This window comes from Panthera onca, chromosome C2 (assembly GCF_046562875.1).
Source record: "Panthera onca isolate mPanOnc1 chromosome C2, mPanOnc1 haplotype 2, whole genome shotgun sequence".
Classification (NCBI taxonomy): domain Eukaryota; kingdom Metazoa; phylum Chordata; class Mammalia; order Carnivora; family Felidae; genus Panthera; species Panthera onca.
In genome coordinates, this window is record NC_138347.1 from 122,855,570 (window position 1) to 122,870,122 (window position 14,553).

A 14,553-nucleotide genomic window follows, 5' to 3' on the forward strand; every position below is an offset into this window, starting at 1 on the left:
TTCAAATTATTTTTTCAATAGTTTATTGTTATTTTAATTTCTGCCTGATTTTGTCTCATAATTTCTGTCTCTTTATTGATCATTTCTTCTCACGGAGGATCCTAGACATATTATTTAAAGCCATTTTTAGATTATAATTTTAGTTTTGTTTGGAGTAAATTCATGTTTGGTAATTTATTAGTGTATTTTGTTTTGAGTCTTTTATCGAATTTGATTTCCTCATTTGTACTGGAATTTTTGTTTGCAGGCTCATCTTAAGAGGGAGGTCTTGCCCCACCTCCCTATCCTTGGAAGGTATTTCAATGAGGATGCATTTGACTTCATGTAGGAGGAAATCCAACCAACACTGGTTAAACCATATGAAATGTATTACTGACTTTAGGAGTACAGAGGATGGGTGGTCCCAGGTTCATTAAGTGGTCCAACAACATCAGGATTCCAGGTCAGTATCTTTCCTTTTCTTCAGCAGTTGCAAGAGGCTGTCTCAGCTTCTGGCATCATGTCATTGCATAATAACATCCCAAGTAACATGGGAGATATAAGCAGAAGACAGCAGTTTTTTCCCCCACAAATGCTTTATTTGGAAGAAAACCTTTCCCAGAAGCCCTGAGCAGTGAGCCTGATTTGGGTCCTTCACCTGGTGTTCAACGCATATATTGCCTGCCTGCTGTGCAAGAACAAAACTCTCAGACATCCCAGACTCATTGAGAGCTTAGCAAGACAGCGGTTCCAGCTTTTAGTCACCACTCTGGATTTCTCCTCCAATTCACATCCATAGACACAGTCATCTTGATTTTGGCTATAATTTTTTTATATTTATTTTTATATTTCATCTGTCATTAACATGTGCTCAGATTGGAGGTAAGGAAAGTGGCTTCAAATGATGTACTTGTACTTACAATGCTATCTTTTCATTTTTTATTTAAAAAAAAATTTTTTTAATTTTTTCAATATATGAAGTTTATTGTCGAATTGGTTTCCATACAACACCCAGTGCCCTCCTCAACACCCATCACCCACCCTCCCCTTCCTTCCACCCCCCATCACCCCTCAGTTTGTTCTCAGTTTTTAAGAGTTTCTTATGCTTTGGCTCTCTCCCACTCTAACCTCTTTTTTTTTTTCCTTCCCCTCCCCCATGGGTTTCTGTTAAGTTTCTCAGGATCCACATAAGAGTGAAAACATATGGTATCTGTCTTTCTCTGGATGGCTTATTTCACTTAGCCTAACACTCTCCAGTTCCATCCACATTGCTACAAAAGGCCATATTTCATTCTTTCTCATTGCCACGTAGTACTCCATTGTGTATATAAACCACAATTTTTTTATCCATTCATCAGTTGATGGACATTTAGGCTCTTTCCATAATTTGGTTATTGCTGAGAGTGCTGCTATAAACATTGGGGTATAAGTGCCCCTATGCATCAGTACTCCTGTATCCCTTGGGTAAATTCCTAGCAGTACTATTGCTGGGTCATAGGGTAGGTCTATTTTGAATGTTTTGAGGAACCTCCACACTGTTTTCCAGAGTGGCCACACCAATTTGTACAATGCTATCTTTTTAAAAAAAATATTTATTTATTTTTGGGAGAGCACAAGCAGGGGAAGGGCAGAGAGAGGGGGACAGAGGATCTGAAGCAGGCTCTGTGCTGACAGCAGAGAGCCTGATATGGGACTTAAACTCATGAACTGTGAGATCGTAACTTGAACTGAAGTCGGAGTCTTAACTGACAGAGCTACCCAGGAACCCCTATAATGCTGTCTGGATCCAAGTCCCCGTCCTCTGTCTATTTGGAATTATGGGATGTGAGTTGTGTCTTGGGCAAATGATCAAACTAACACAAATTAACTCACAGATGTGGGCCAGAAGGATAAAGAAGAGCATCATCATTTATAACCTATATGGATGTGAGGCTTAAACTAGCTGAAGCTCCAATCACCAGGACAAAAACACCCTCAACAGGATAAACGTTCACTTCGGGCTTAAACCAGCCAAAGCTCCAATCAATAGGACACAAACACCATCAACAAGATGCACGTTCACTTCGGTCCTAAACTAGCTGAAGCTCCAATCACCAGGACACAAACACCCTCAACAGGATGCACGTTCACTTCGGGCTTAAACCAGCCAAAGCTCCAAACAGCAGGACACAAACACCCTCAACAGGATACACGTTCACTTAGGGCCTAAACTAGCCAAAGCTCCAATCAGCAGGACACAAACACCCTCAACAGGATGCAGGTTCACTTCGGGCTTAAACCAGCCAAAGCTCCAATCAAGAGGACGAAAACACCCTCAACAGGATGCACGTTCACTTAGGGCTTAAACCAGCCAAAGCTCCAAACAGCAGGACACAAACACCCTCAACAGGATACACGTTCACCTCGGGCTTAAACCAGCCAAAGCTCCAATCAGCAGGACACAAACACCCTCAACAGGATGCAGGTTCACTTCGGGCTTAAACCAGCCAAAGCTCCAATCAAGAGGACGAAAACACCCTCAACAGGATGCACGTTCACTTAGGGCTTAAACCAGCCAAAGCTCCAATCAGCAGGACACAAACACCCTCAACAGGATACACGTTCACTTTGGGCTTTAACCAGCCAAAGCTCCAATCACCAGGAAACAAACACCCTCAACAGGATACACGTTCACCTCGGGCTTAAACCAGCCAAAGCTCCAATCAGCAGGACACAAACACCCTCAACAGGATGCAGGTTCACTTCGGGCTTAAACCAGCCAAAGCTCCAATCAACAGGACACAAACACCCTCAACAAGATACACGTTCAATTTAGGCTTAAACCAGGTGTAGCTCCAATCACCAGGACACAAACACCCTCAACAGGATACACGTTCACTTCGGGCTTAAACCAGGCAAAGCTCCAATCAATAGGACACAAACACCCTCAACAAGATGCACGTTCAATTTAGGCTTAAACCAGGTGTAGCTTGAATCACCAGGACACAAACACCCTCGACAGGATACACATTCACTCCAGGCCTAAACTAGCTGAAGCTCCAATTACCAGGACACAAACACCCTCAACAGGATACATGTTCACTTCGGGCTTAAACCAGCCAAAGCTCAAATCACAGGACACAAACACCCTCAACAGGATACAGTTCACTTTGGGTGTAAACCAGGCAAAGCTCCAATCAATAGGACACAAACACCCTCAACAAGATGCACGTTCACTTCGGTCCTAAACTAGCTGAAGCTCCAATTACCAGGACACAAACACCCTCAACAGGATACATGTTCACTTCGGGCTTAAACCAGCCAAAGCTCCAATCAACAGGACACAAACACCCTCGACAAGATACACGTTCAATTTAGGCTTAAACCGGCCAAAGCTCCAATCAATAGGACACAAACACCCTCAACAAGATGCACATTCACTTCGGGCCTAAACTAGCTGAAGCTCCAATCACCAAGACACAAACACCCTCAACAAGATACACATTGGACTTAGTTTTAAAACAGGTGAAGCTCCAATCAACAAGACACAAACACTCTCAACAAGATAATGTTCAAGTTACAAGACCACACTTGTACATTCAGCTTATTAACATTTGAGGTCCGAGACTGTAGTGCAAATGGACCTTCCATAAGATTAGAATTCCAAAATCACCCCTAAAACCATGAATTTTCGTCACTTAGAACTTGAACTGGCTTCATCATGGCAGTTGTGAGGATCAGTATTTAGTCTTGGTTAATTTAAATGGTACGTGATTTCCTACTTGGAAATGACAGAGGTAGGATACGAATACACTGACCCATGAACCCGCCTTGCTTGCCCATTAGGAACTTCATGGGCATGGGGTGAGGAGGGGGCTGGAGAGTGAGGGGAATCAGAGCTTTGTCTCTTTCCCGTGGGAAGGCCTATGTTACAGATCAGAACAACAAGGCACTTACTTACTTTAACCTGCTGGTATTTGTTGATCCCTGGCTTTTGTAGACTGGCGGGCTGAGTTTTAGGAGCAGAGGTGAGGCTGTTTCCAAGACTTTCAAAGGCTTTGTTTTCAGAATTAATTTCTCCCTTTTCCTTCAAAGTTAAAAGAAAGTTCTGTACACGTTGTTTACTAGCAGTTTTTCCAAGGGAATTGGAGTTCAGCATTTCAAAGGCCTTGTTTCCAGATTTTTTTTCTTTCCACCCCGCTTCCCCCAAGACAAGTTAGTTTTGTGCAATTTACTAGAGTTTTTTTTAATGCTTATTTACTTTTGAGAGAGAGAGAGAGAGAGAGCGCGCACACAAATGGAGGAGGGGCAGAGAGAAGAAGACATAGAATCCAAAGCAGACTCCAGGCTCTGAGCTGTCAGCACAGAGCCCAACGCAGGGCTGGAACCCATCAACCATGAGATCATGACATGAGGGAAAGTCTCAGACTCAACCGACTGAGCCAGGCACCCTTAAGGATATTTGAAGGTAGGTAGTGATAGGGCTGTGTGACGTCTCCTTTGCCAGTTTTTTCCAACTTCGGGTCTGCTGCTGTTTAAGTGAAGAGGGGCTCTGGCTGCTGCCGCGGGAGCATTACCCCCTCCTCACAGTCCAGGGGTCCTTCCAGGACGGTCAGCTTTGGGCTTCTGCTCAAGCCCGATCCCAGCCTCTGACTGCTTCCACCTTCACGTCCCCGTCAGTGTCGCCGCTGGCCCATTGTGTAGGGCTGGCCGAGGACTGCCTCCGCCCTACAGCCCCTCGGGGCTCCACCCATGCACCTGCCGCTGAGCCTGGCCTTGGGGGCCATAACTGGGTCCAGTCGCCCTCTGGTGAGTGGGGCTGTAGCTCCCAGCCACTCAGGCTGCAGCAGTTTCTGAGCCTTCTCCTTTCCCTTGGCCACTTTTAAGGAGGTAATGTTGTGTGCAGCCCCTCACCTCTGTGCTAATTGCTTGTACATGATGAGCTCCCACAGATGGTGGGAAAAGCAACCATGAGTTGATTTTGCTTTAAGCTTTAGGGACACAGGTACGGAGGTGTAGGAAGTGGGCGTATCAGGGCTGTGCAACCACGGGAGGCGGCTTTGTCCTGTTGGTTTAGGGAGGCTGCTATAGTCTGGAATAGGGGTTGGCAAACTATGGCCCCAGATTAGCCTGCCACCTGTTGTGAATTACTGGACCTCAATTACAGTTATTTGTGGGTTTACATTTTGTATCGCCAAAATTGGGTAGTTGTACTGGAGATGGTGTGGCTCTCAAAGCCCAAAATATTTGCTGTCTGACCCTTTGCAGTAAAAGTTTGGTCTTCAGTTTACTGAGAAGAAACATATGAATTTTGGTAGAGCCCTGAGAGATTCAGGAAACTTCCCTGCACCCCTTATACCTGTTCTGGGTGTGTGAGGTCTTCATGATGCTTATCCATTTACCAAGATAAATCTAAGTGCACTTAACTTTGCCTGGGTCTGACAGGCTAAGTGAGGTTCAGCATTGACGTGTGCCCCATTAATTCCCTCTGAGATGTTATGTCACTAGGAAGGGAAAGAACTAAAGATAGTGTAATATTAGAAACAATAAAATATTTGTGATTATTTGCATCTTTGTGAAGGTTTTGGGGTGTTACATTATTTGCTTTGGTGACATCTAGTTAGAGTAAAGCCAGTAAAAGTCGCTGACCACTCATCCTAACACATTTGTATCAGCACATCCTTCTAGGTGGCCCCAAGGTCAAGGAACCCAGCAGAGCTGCAGGCTACCACAGTGGTCAGTCCAGGGCAATCCTCAAAAGCCATGAGGATAGGAGAATGAGTCTGGTCTTCCTTCTCCTTAGGGTTTCTTCCCATCCATCCCCTGCTCCTGGTGGAATAGCCAAGGCAACAAGGAACGCACAACGCGTAGTTTATCTGCATAGTGTGATGTATCAGCAGGAGCATCACCAGGTCTGCTCTACCTAAGGCGTTCCTAGGCTTCCTTGTTCAGGATACCGTGTTTCCTTTATAACCCAAGGCTGTTCTCCTTGATTGCAGTGTACCCCTCAAACAAGGGTAAAGAAAGTTTTCTTGAAGCTTGAAAATAAGGCAAAAATATGGGACATCTTAAATTAACAGGCTCAACCAAGAATTATTGTTTATGAGATGTTCCTGTGTTTGACCTTGTGTTTTACCATTTATTAAAGCTCAGACATTGTAAAGTTACTTGCTAACTTGAGTTCTGCTTGATAGAAAACAAACCCCCCACAGATTATGGTTTTATTGCTCTGTAGAACAGTAACTAGTTTTGCATCTGGCCTAGCAGTCCTTTTTAAAGAATTTCTTTTGTTTTTGTTTTTTCCTGGAAATCTTATTGAAGCATTCTTTTTTAAAATACCTTTTATTGAGGGGGTACCCGGGAGGCTCAGTCGGTTGAGCATCTGACTTCGGCTCAGGTCATAATCTCCCATTTTGTGGGTTTGAGCCCCGTACTGGGCTCTGTGTTAACAGCTCCGAACCTAAAGCCTGCTTCAGATTATGTTTATCCCTCTCTCTCTGCCCCTCCCCTGCTCACTCTTTCCTTCTCAAAAATACACAAACATTAAAAAAATACCTTTTGAGGATTATGTAGACCTGTTCCTCACATGCTCTACCACCTTACTGGCACATCCTTCTAGTGAAAGGCAGGCACAACTCTGTGATTTTAAGCCTCTTGTCCTTTAATGTACTCTGACCTCCCATTGGCCAAGGCAGATCAAATCAAACTCCAGGGCAATGAACTTCTCCAAAGGATGTGGAAATAAATATTACCCGAACAAGTATCTAACCTATTAAATGGTTAATTTTATGCATCAACTGAACTGGGCCATTCGATGCTTAGACAGATGGTTAAACATTTCTAGGGGTGTCTGTGAGGGCATTTCTAGAAGAAATTGAATGAGTAGAGTAAAGCTGATGGCCCTCCTCAGCATAGGTGGGCACCCTCTAATCCACTGAGGAGTTGAATAGAACAAAAAGGCAGAGGGTGGGAGAATTCTTTCTCTGCCTGATGGCTGAACTAAACATCAATCTTCTGTCCTCTGCCTTCAGACTCAGCTGAAATCTGCCCCATCAGCTCTGTGGCTCACAGGCCTTTGAACTACATTACTGGTCTTCCTGGCTTCTCTAGCTTGTACGTGGAAGATTATGGAACTTCTCAGTCTCCTTAATTGCATGAACCAACATTATATATATTGGCTCTGTTTCTCTGGAGAACCGTGACTAATACACCTACTACAGTGAATGAACTGGAGAATTTCATGAGCAGAACCCATTGCAGGTTCTTAGAACAAATAAAAATGATCATGTGTTATACAAAATATAAAAGCATGCACACTGACTTCTCAGCAAAAGCAAATTGCACCCCCGTGAATGTGTATCTCAGACTTCATTGAGCATAATGGAGATAATGAGTAAATTCAACGAATCCAAACATGATTATGCCATAATCTTATACTAGTACCCTGTAGAGAGTTTTTTATTAATGAATTCCAGTGGTTGCAACTTTGTAGGGAGTAAACAGATCTAGGTGAGGTGATAGAACTTTATATAAGACTAAGTTTAGACCCATTGCAAAAACATTAGGATGGAACAGAAAATTTGAAACAGAGGTAGGAGACTCTATAGCCTGGGAGCCAAATCTGGCCCACCCCCCAATTTTTGTAAATAAAGTTTTGTTGGAGCATAGTCATGGGCATTCATTCCTTTATGGTAGTCTGTGGCTGCTTTTGTGCTACAATGACAGGGTTGAATAGTTGGAACAGAGATCGCCGGGCCCATGAAGTCTAAAATAGTTTGTTTCTGGCTTTTTTGGTTTATTTATTTTGAGAGAGGGCATGAGAAAGGGGGAGCGACAGAGAGCGAGGGTGACAGAGGATTCGAAGTGGGTTCTGGGCTGTCAGCACAGAGCCGGACGTGGAGCTCAAACTCACGAACTGTGAGATCACGACCTGAGCTGAGGTCAGAAGTTTAACCGACTGAGTTTCCCAGGCACCCCGTCTCTGGCCTTTGACAGAAAATCTTTGTTGACCCTAATCTAGAAGCATGCCATGGGTATGATTTTTGCCTACTCTTGAGTTGCCTCTGGAGACCCCTACACAACCAGCAAGGTGACTGCAAGGGCAGCAGGACAGACCTTGCTAATCCCCCAGCCTGTGACAGGTGGAGCCTGCTGGGAGGTGTGGGGCAGGGTCTGCCAGAAGACCTATTGAGAGCTCCTCCCTCCCCCCTCCTTCTCAGGTTTCTTAGAAAAATGTTTTCTTTAAGGAAGAATGTTCTGGGTATTACCATCCCTCAAGAATTGGAAAGGTTTACCTCTGTTATACACCTTGAGCTGAAAACAAGAGATATTTATGTGAAAATGTGAAAAACTCAATTTCAGCAGTAGCGACAGGCACATGCAATGTCAGTCTGCTCTCTCCCCACTGACATTGCCAGTATTAAAAATAGCTGCTCTGTTTGTCCTTCAGCCCTGTATTGAACTGGAGCCTCCGAGCTGAGTTCTCCTTAGCTTCACGCTTAATGAAGCATAATTTGTATTAATAGCAGCTATTAAATCTAGAGTACTTAATAGGAATTTAGAGTGGAGGCCCTGAGTCACTGAGCTCGTCCAGCATGGTCCCCAGGGAGCTGAGCTCAGGCCCAAATGCCGGTGGCAATGAATCTTGGGCCTGGTGAGGTGAAACAGCTGTGGTTGAGCAGGAGGAGGGCAGGACTCAAAATCTCCGGATTCAGCCTGGAGTTTGTCGTGTCCCAGGCCCTGCATTGGTCCCTTGGTGGTGTAACGGCTGTATTCTGGAAAAAAAGACAGTGCCGGTGCTGGAGAACGGGTGGACCTGGCAGTTTTATAGATGGGCATTCAGATGTCAGTTGTGTTGTGTGACCTGGCCCTGGTCCCCTTATCTCTTTGAGCTTCAGTATTTTTTTTTTTAGCCTGGGAAATGGTGGTAATTGAATGGGTGTAATAAAAGAAATGGGAGTTGCTATGAAGAATAATGAGGAAAGACACATAGAAATGAAGATTTGATGCTGGTTTTGTACCTCTCTGTTGTCGCATCCTTCTATAAAATCAGCTCAATTGTAGATGTAATTCAGAAGGACTTCTGTAGAGAATTACTATGGGAAACAAAATAGCTCCCTTTTATTTTCTTTAAAAATACATATTTTCTAAACATTTATTTATTTTTGAGAGACGGAGACAGAGCGTGACCACAGGAGGGGTAAAGGAGGAGACACAGAATCTGAAGCAGACTCCAGCCTCTCAGCTGTCAGCACAGAGCCCGATGTGGGGCTCAAAGGCAAGATCATAACCTGAGCCGAAGTTGGACGCTTAACCGACTGAGCCACCCAGGCGCCTCCCTTTTATTTTCTTTTAGAAGTTTATTTGAGAGAGAGAAAGAGCACACAGGCAGGGAAGGGGTGGGGGAGGGGTAGAGAGAATCCTACCAGGCTCTGTGCTGACAGCCTTGGAGCCGGAGGAGGGGCTGCATGCCAAAAACTGTGAGATCTCCATCTGAGCTGCAGTCAAGAGTTTTGGATGCTCGGCGCGCCTGGGTGGCTCAGTAGGTTAAGCATCTGACTTAGGCTCAGGTAATGATCTTACGGTTCGGGAGTGTGAGCCCCACATCAGGCTCTGTGCTGACACCTTGGAGCCTGGAGCCTGCTTAGGATTCTGTGTTTCCCTCTCTCTTCCTCTCTCCCATTTGTGCATGCTCTCTGTTTCTCAAAAATAAATAAACATTAAAAAAGTTTTGGATGCTTAACTGAGCCACCCAGGTGCCCCAATAGCTCTCTTTTAGACCTGCATTAGGAGTATTTCCTTACTTGTCCAGGCCTCCTTCCATTAACACACGTTGTATTTGCATTTTCCCTGTGTTGTAAATCCCCTCCTCAAATGTCTGTGTCTGTCCCCACCTGCCACCCCATGGGCTCCTTACAGGCATTGGGCAAAGAAAATATCTTTCTCACTGTGACTTGCCATCGCCTTGCCCAGGGGCTGGCACCAAGTACACGTGTGGTCATGAGGTTGCTGTGATCACTGTTATTTTATAATTAAGAAAATAATATTAAACACAGGGTCTAAATGTCTGTTTTAATATCATCCCCAGCTGCTTGTCCTTGGGCAAATCGCTTAGTCCGTCTGGACTTCAGTTTCCACATCTGCAAAATGGGGTTAATAATAGTACAACCTCAAAGGTTGTTGAGAAGAATAAGCATAAAAATAAGGCACTTAGGCTGTGCTTGTGCCCTAGAGCTATTCTTACTAGAAGTGCCCCCTGGTTATTACTAGCAGAGCAGGAAAGGCGAGGCACAGTCCGTGCACAGGCTGTAGCTCCTTCTGACGTTTGCATACTCCATGTGAAAGGCCTTTTCTGTGCTGGCCTGTGGAACTGGTCCGTGTAGTGGAGGCCTGGCTCCACCCATGGCTTCTGCTCAGCGGTATCCTCCCTTTGGAAGATACTGTTTGAGGCAAGCCATTAAGCAATGCCCTGGGTCCTTTTAAACGCACCCAGGAGAAAATGGTTTCAACAATATCCAAAAGCCCTTCAAGGGGGAGGACAGCTCTTGTCTTGGACTCAGGCAGCCAGCAGGAAGAGTGGCAGTGAGGACCTGGCCAGATGCAGGCCTGAGCATCCTCACTGAGCGTGCATTTCCAAGGAAGTGGTGGTGGGAGAGGGGGAGAGAGTTTTTCCCTCTTTAGCAAACGGTGAGGAGCCCTGTTTCATGAACAAGCAGACGAGCTTGTAGACTGTCCAGAGTGGGAGCACAGAGCAGGGGGGTTCTACAGGTGATTATTCAATTCTGTGATGCTGGGTTGACTGCAGTGATTCAGTCCCAGAGGTGGGGCTCTTTGTTGGGCTCTGGACATGAAAACCAGAGCTCCCAGGGTATTTGCTCCTCTCTGTTGTACAGCTGTGTGTGCACTCTGACCTGGCGTTTCCCCAGGTCCAGGTATCACAGCCCTTGGGGCAAGAAAGGACTGGACGTTGGCAGAGTGGGAAACTGAGGAGTGACCTAAGGAGACTCGAGGTAGGGCAGTAACAGTACAGCTGGCTCACAAAGCTGGCCGTTTGCTTTCCTGAGTGAGGCACAGGGTGAATCAGTGGAGAGAAACATGGAAACAGAGTCCCAATGCACCTGGCAGTGGACCCAGCTTTGGTGAAAATAATACAAGATGATGAACACAAAAGTAGGTAAAAAGTACATGTTTATTTAGAGGAAGAAAGACATTGCAGATTTTAAAAGCTGACAAAAACAGGCAAATAATAATGTGCTTGAATTAACAGCCAGATGCAGCTCTGGAAATTTTTTTACTAACCTATTTTGATTGCGTATTCTTTGATTGTCAATTCAGATGGGGACAATTTTGTAATGTTTTCTGTGAGGACAGAAAGGTGATTCAGTCTCCCCTCTTGCATAGTTTATCAGACATTGCTGTATGTTATTGGTAGTTTAGGAAAACATTTTTCATCCTCATGAATCATTAGAGTATGTCATGGAAATGTGAGGATTGTTGTAAATTTGGAAAACTTCTCTATGTCCAGTATATGGATCGTATTTCCTTCTGCTTATTTCTTGTTTGGTAGTGTTCTGATCCTCCTTATATATATATATATATATATATATATATATATATATATATATATTTAATCTGTTAGTCCATGATCTGCACTTTTTGGATACCATGATGCCTTCCTTATCTTCATTTGGAACGTCAGCATTTCAATCTAGTGCGGTGTAAGAGCTTTAGACGTTTTGGGGCTCCTGGGTGGCTCAGTCAGATAAACATCTGATGTCATCTCAGGTTATGATCTCATGGCTCATAGGTTTGAGCCCTGCATTGGGCTCCATGTGGACGGTGGGGAACCTGCTTGGGATTCTCTCTCTGTGCCCTTCCCTACTTGCGCGTGCATGCGCGCACACGTGTGCTCTTTCTCTCTCCAGCTGAAAAAAAAAAAAAGTTTAGACGTTTTGAGGCCTCTGCTAGTCTTTCAGTTGATATTTTTGGCTTCTGTTAGGATACTTCCTTTCTGTTGTATTTGAGTTTTGGAATGATCATTACTTCTCAAAAAATACACAAAATCTGTAATTAAGGAACACAAAGAAATCCAAATATATTTTTAAATGCTAGTTCTTTGTATTTGCATAATTGTGAAATCAACTTATTTTTATACGATCTACATTGACTGTGTAGGAGTTTAGCCAGGCAAATTTCTTCAGGCCATTTTCCTGCATCCGTGGTAAATTTGTATGCAATTTTATCTGAAACTTCCAGATTTTTTAGAGGAGAAATTGTGTCAGATATACTAAGATATGCCCTGATACACGGGGACATTTAAATAAAGCTGTTTTCTACATAGACATGTTTTCTGTTTGTATTATTGCTGCAGGTTTGTGCCCCATAGCACAAGAATTATAAAATTTATTTTGTTACATTCCCATAACAAATAATTTTAAAATGTATGCCAACTTTATCATTGTATATACAACATTATTAGGTGTATTCTGAGAAGAGAGACATTTTTATCTAGGATAGCACTGCCTAGGAGAGGGTGGATAGGCAATGAAGCCTTTACTTATAATTGTAATCTTCCTGTGATGGTAAGAGTGTTTAAGAGACCAGCCCTGACTCCATGCATTTTGAACTTGGTTTCTCTTCCACCCCCAGGTGCTGTGGATCATGTTTATACATGTCATCTCTGGACTTGTGCCTTTGTACAAGATGCTGGAGGGATCAGCACAGTGGGCAGTAAGTGACCACCCAGCCCTTTTGTAAAATACCCACTAAACTGATTGCACAGCTGCTCCAATGCCACCTACAGGAAGGGAAATGACCCAGAGAGGAAGTCAGCTGGTGAATGATAGCATTATTAACTGATTATGTTCACATATCTTATTTTGGACAAATCACGTGACCATGAGAACACATTGTTGGGGCTGCTGTCAGGGTCTTGGGAAGGGGCTAGGCAAGTGAGGAGCATTGAGGAAAGCACCCTCAGCTTTGTTGGGGAATCCACCTCAGGTGCCCATAGGAGCTCATACAGGAGGGAAGGAGCAAGGGAGCCAGGCTAGGAGACAGGCCACGCAGGGTGATAAGATGGATCTGTGTCAGAGGGAAGCCAGGGCAGTGGAGAGTCAGAGAGGCAGGACCTAGCTCAGCAGAGAGGGCAGGGAAGGCATCCTTGAGGCTATGGTGTCCAAGCTGAAACCCAAATGGTGGCCAGTGCTTAGCTGGATAAAAAGATGAGAGAGGCATTTCAGGTAGAGGGCACATTGAGAGCAAGGGCCCAGAGGTATGGGTGTTTGCAGAGTACAGAGATGCACAAGCAGTTTGGTATGGCTGGAATTCAGAGTGCCAAGAGAGGAGAAGAAAGAGATTCAAAAGAAAAGCAGAGGGGGGATGGCAAAGGACGTAGAGACCATGGTAAAGGGAGGATGGGCCCTGGGAGGTACTGGAAAATGCAGGTGTGACTTGCATTTAGAAGGCTCACTTGAAGCAGGGTGGAATTGGAGTGGGGAGAGACTAGGTTGGTGTGTAGCCTGTGGGAGAGTGGCTGCATATGAGTAGAGTAGTAGTTTTTTGTTTTTTGTTTTTTTAGGAAAAAAAATAAGGAGTGAGGGGGGAAAATACCTTTGGATGAGTGGGGATTTCCAAGGGTAACAACACAGGTGTTTGGGTTGATGGTGATGTCAAATGAGGGGACAGAGGAAGAGAAGCAGATAAGATGATGAGCTGCTTGAGGTTCTTAGAGTAAAGATGCCCCGTGAAGGGTCTTCAAATACACCCACCGCACAGGTGAGGAATCTGTCCTAGTGATGACTTTTGTAAGTCAGTGAAGCCAGAAGCAGGCATGAGCTCCTCGAAGGAGTCAGTGGGAGGTGAGAGAATCAAGGGCATAGCACCAAACCCTGAAAACACTAATACTGAAGGCAGCGAAGAGAAGCGTTTGTAAGACACTGGGAAGAAAATGGTAAAGTGTAGGAGAAAGATCAGTCTCCAGGGAAGTTTTCCTGAATTTGGGCATGACCTGGAAAAGGAGAGGATGAGGCAGAGCTTGGGGAAAGCCAGATGACAGCAAGCATGTTTTCCTTTTTACAGTTCCACGTGATTTTCCACATTGGCAGCATCTGGTGATTGGAGGGGCCAACTACTTCCACCACTTGCATTCTCTTTTTATTTTTGTCTCAGAGGGACTACACAACCATAGTGTTCTCAGTACCTAAGGCAGACATTTCCTGAAACTAGCAGAGAATGTGAATAAATACAAAATGTTGAGGTTTTGCCTACAATGATCCTGTAGGTATCTCTATGGCCTAAAATGTGAATTTACTTTGCACATGCATTTGAATTTACTAATGACAATATTTAACTCTTGGAATAATAGTTTTGTGTTGTATTCTGTGTAGAGGGTATAGATACTCATTATCTCAGTTAATTAGAATAATGCTATGTAGTTTAACACAGCAGAAGTTTATTTCCCAGTCATAATTCCTATCTGGGATAGGGTCCGTTGGAGTTTGGCCCCCTAAGGCTATTCAGGGATCCAGGCTGACAGAAGGTACATCATCTTGAAGCTCCACCATTTGGAACACTTGGCTTCCTCAAGCACCGGAC

General features: G+C 44.5%; 1 long non-coding RNA gene across 1 annotated transcript; it reads left to right on the forward strand.

Annotated features, from left to right (window-relative positions):
- Positions 1-250: 250 nt before the first annotated feature.
- LOC144617376 (uncharacterized) lies at positions 251-14,248 on the forward strand. The gene is made up of 3 exons (XR_013557780.2): positions 251-442; positions 12,607-12,687; positions 14,038-14,248. It is a non-coding gene; the product is annotated as an uncharacterized LOC144617376 (long non-coding RNA).
- Positions 14,249-14,553: the final 305 nt, after the last annotated feature.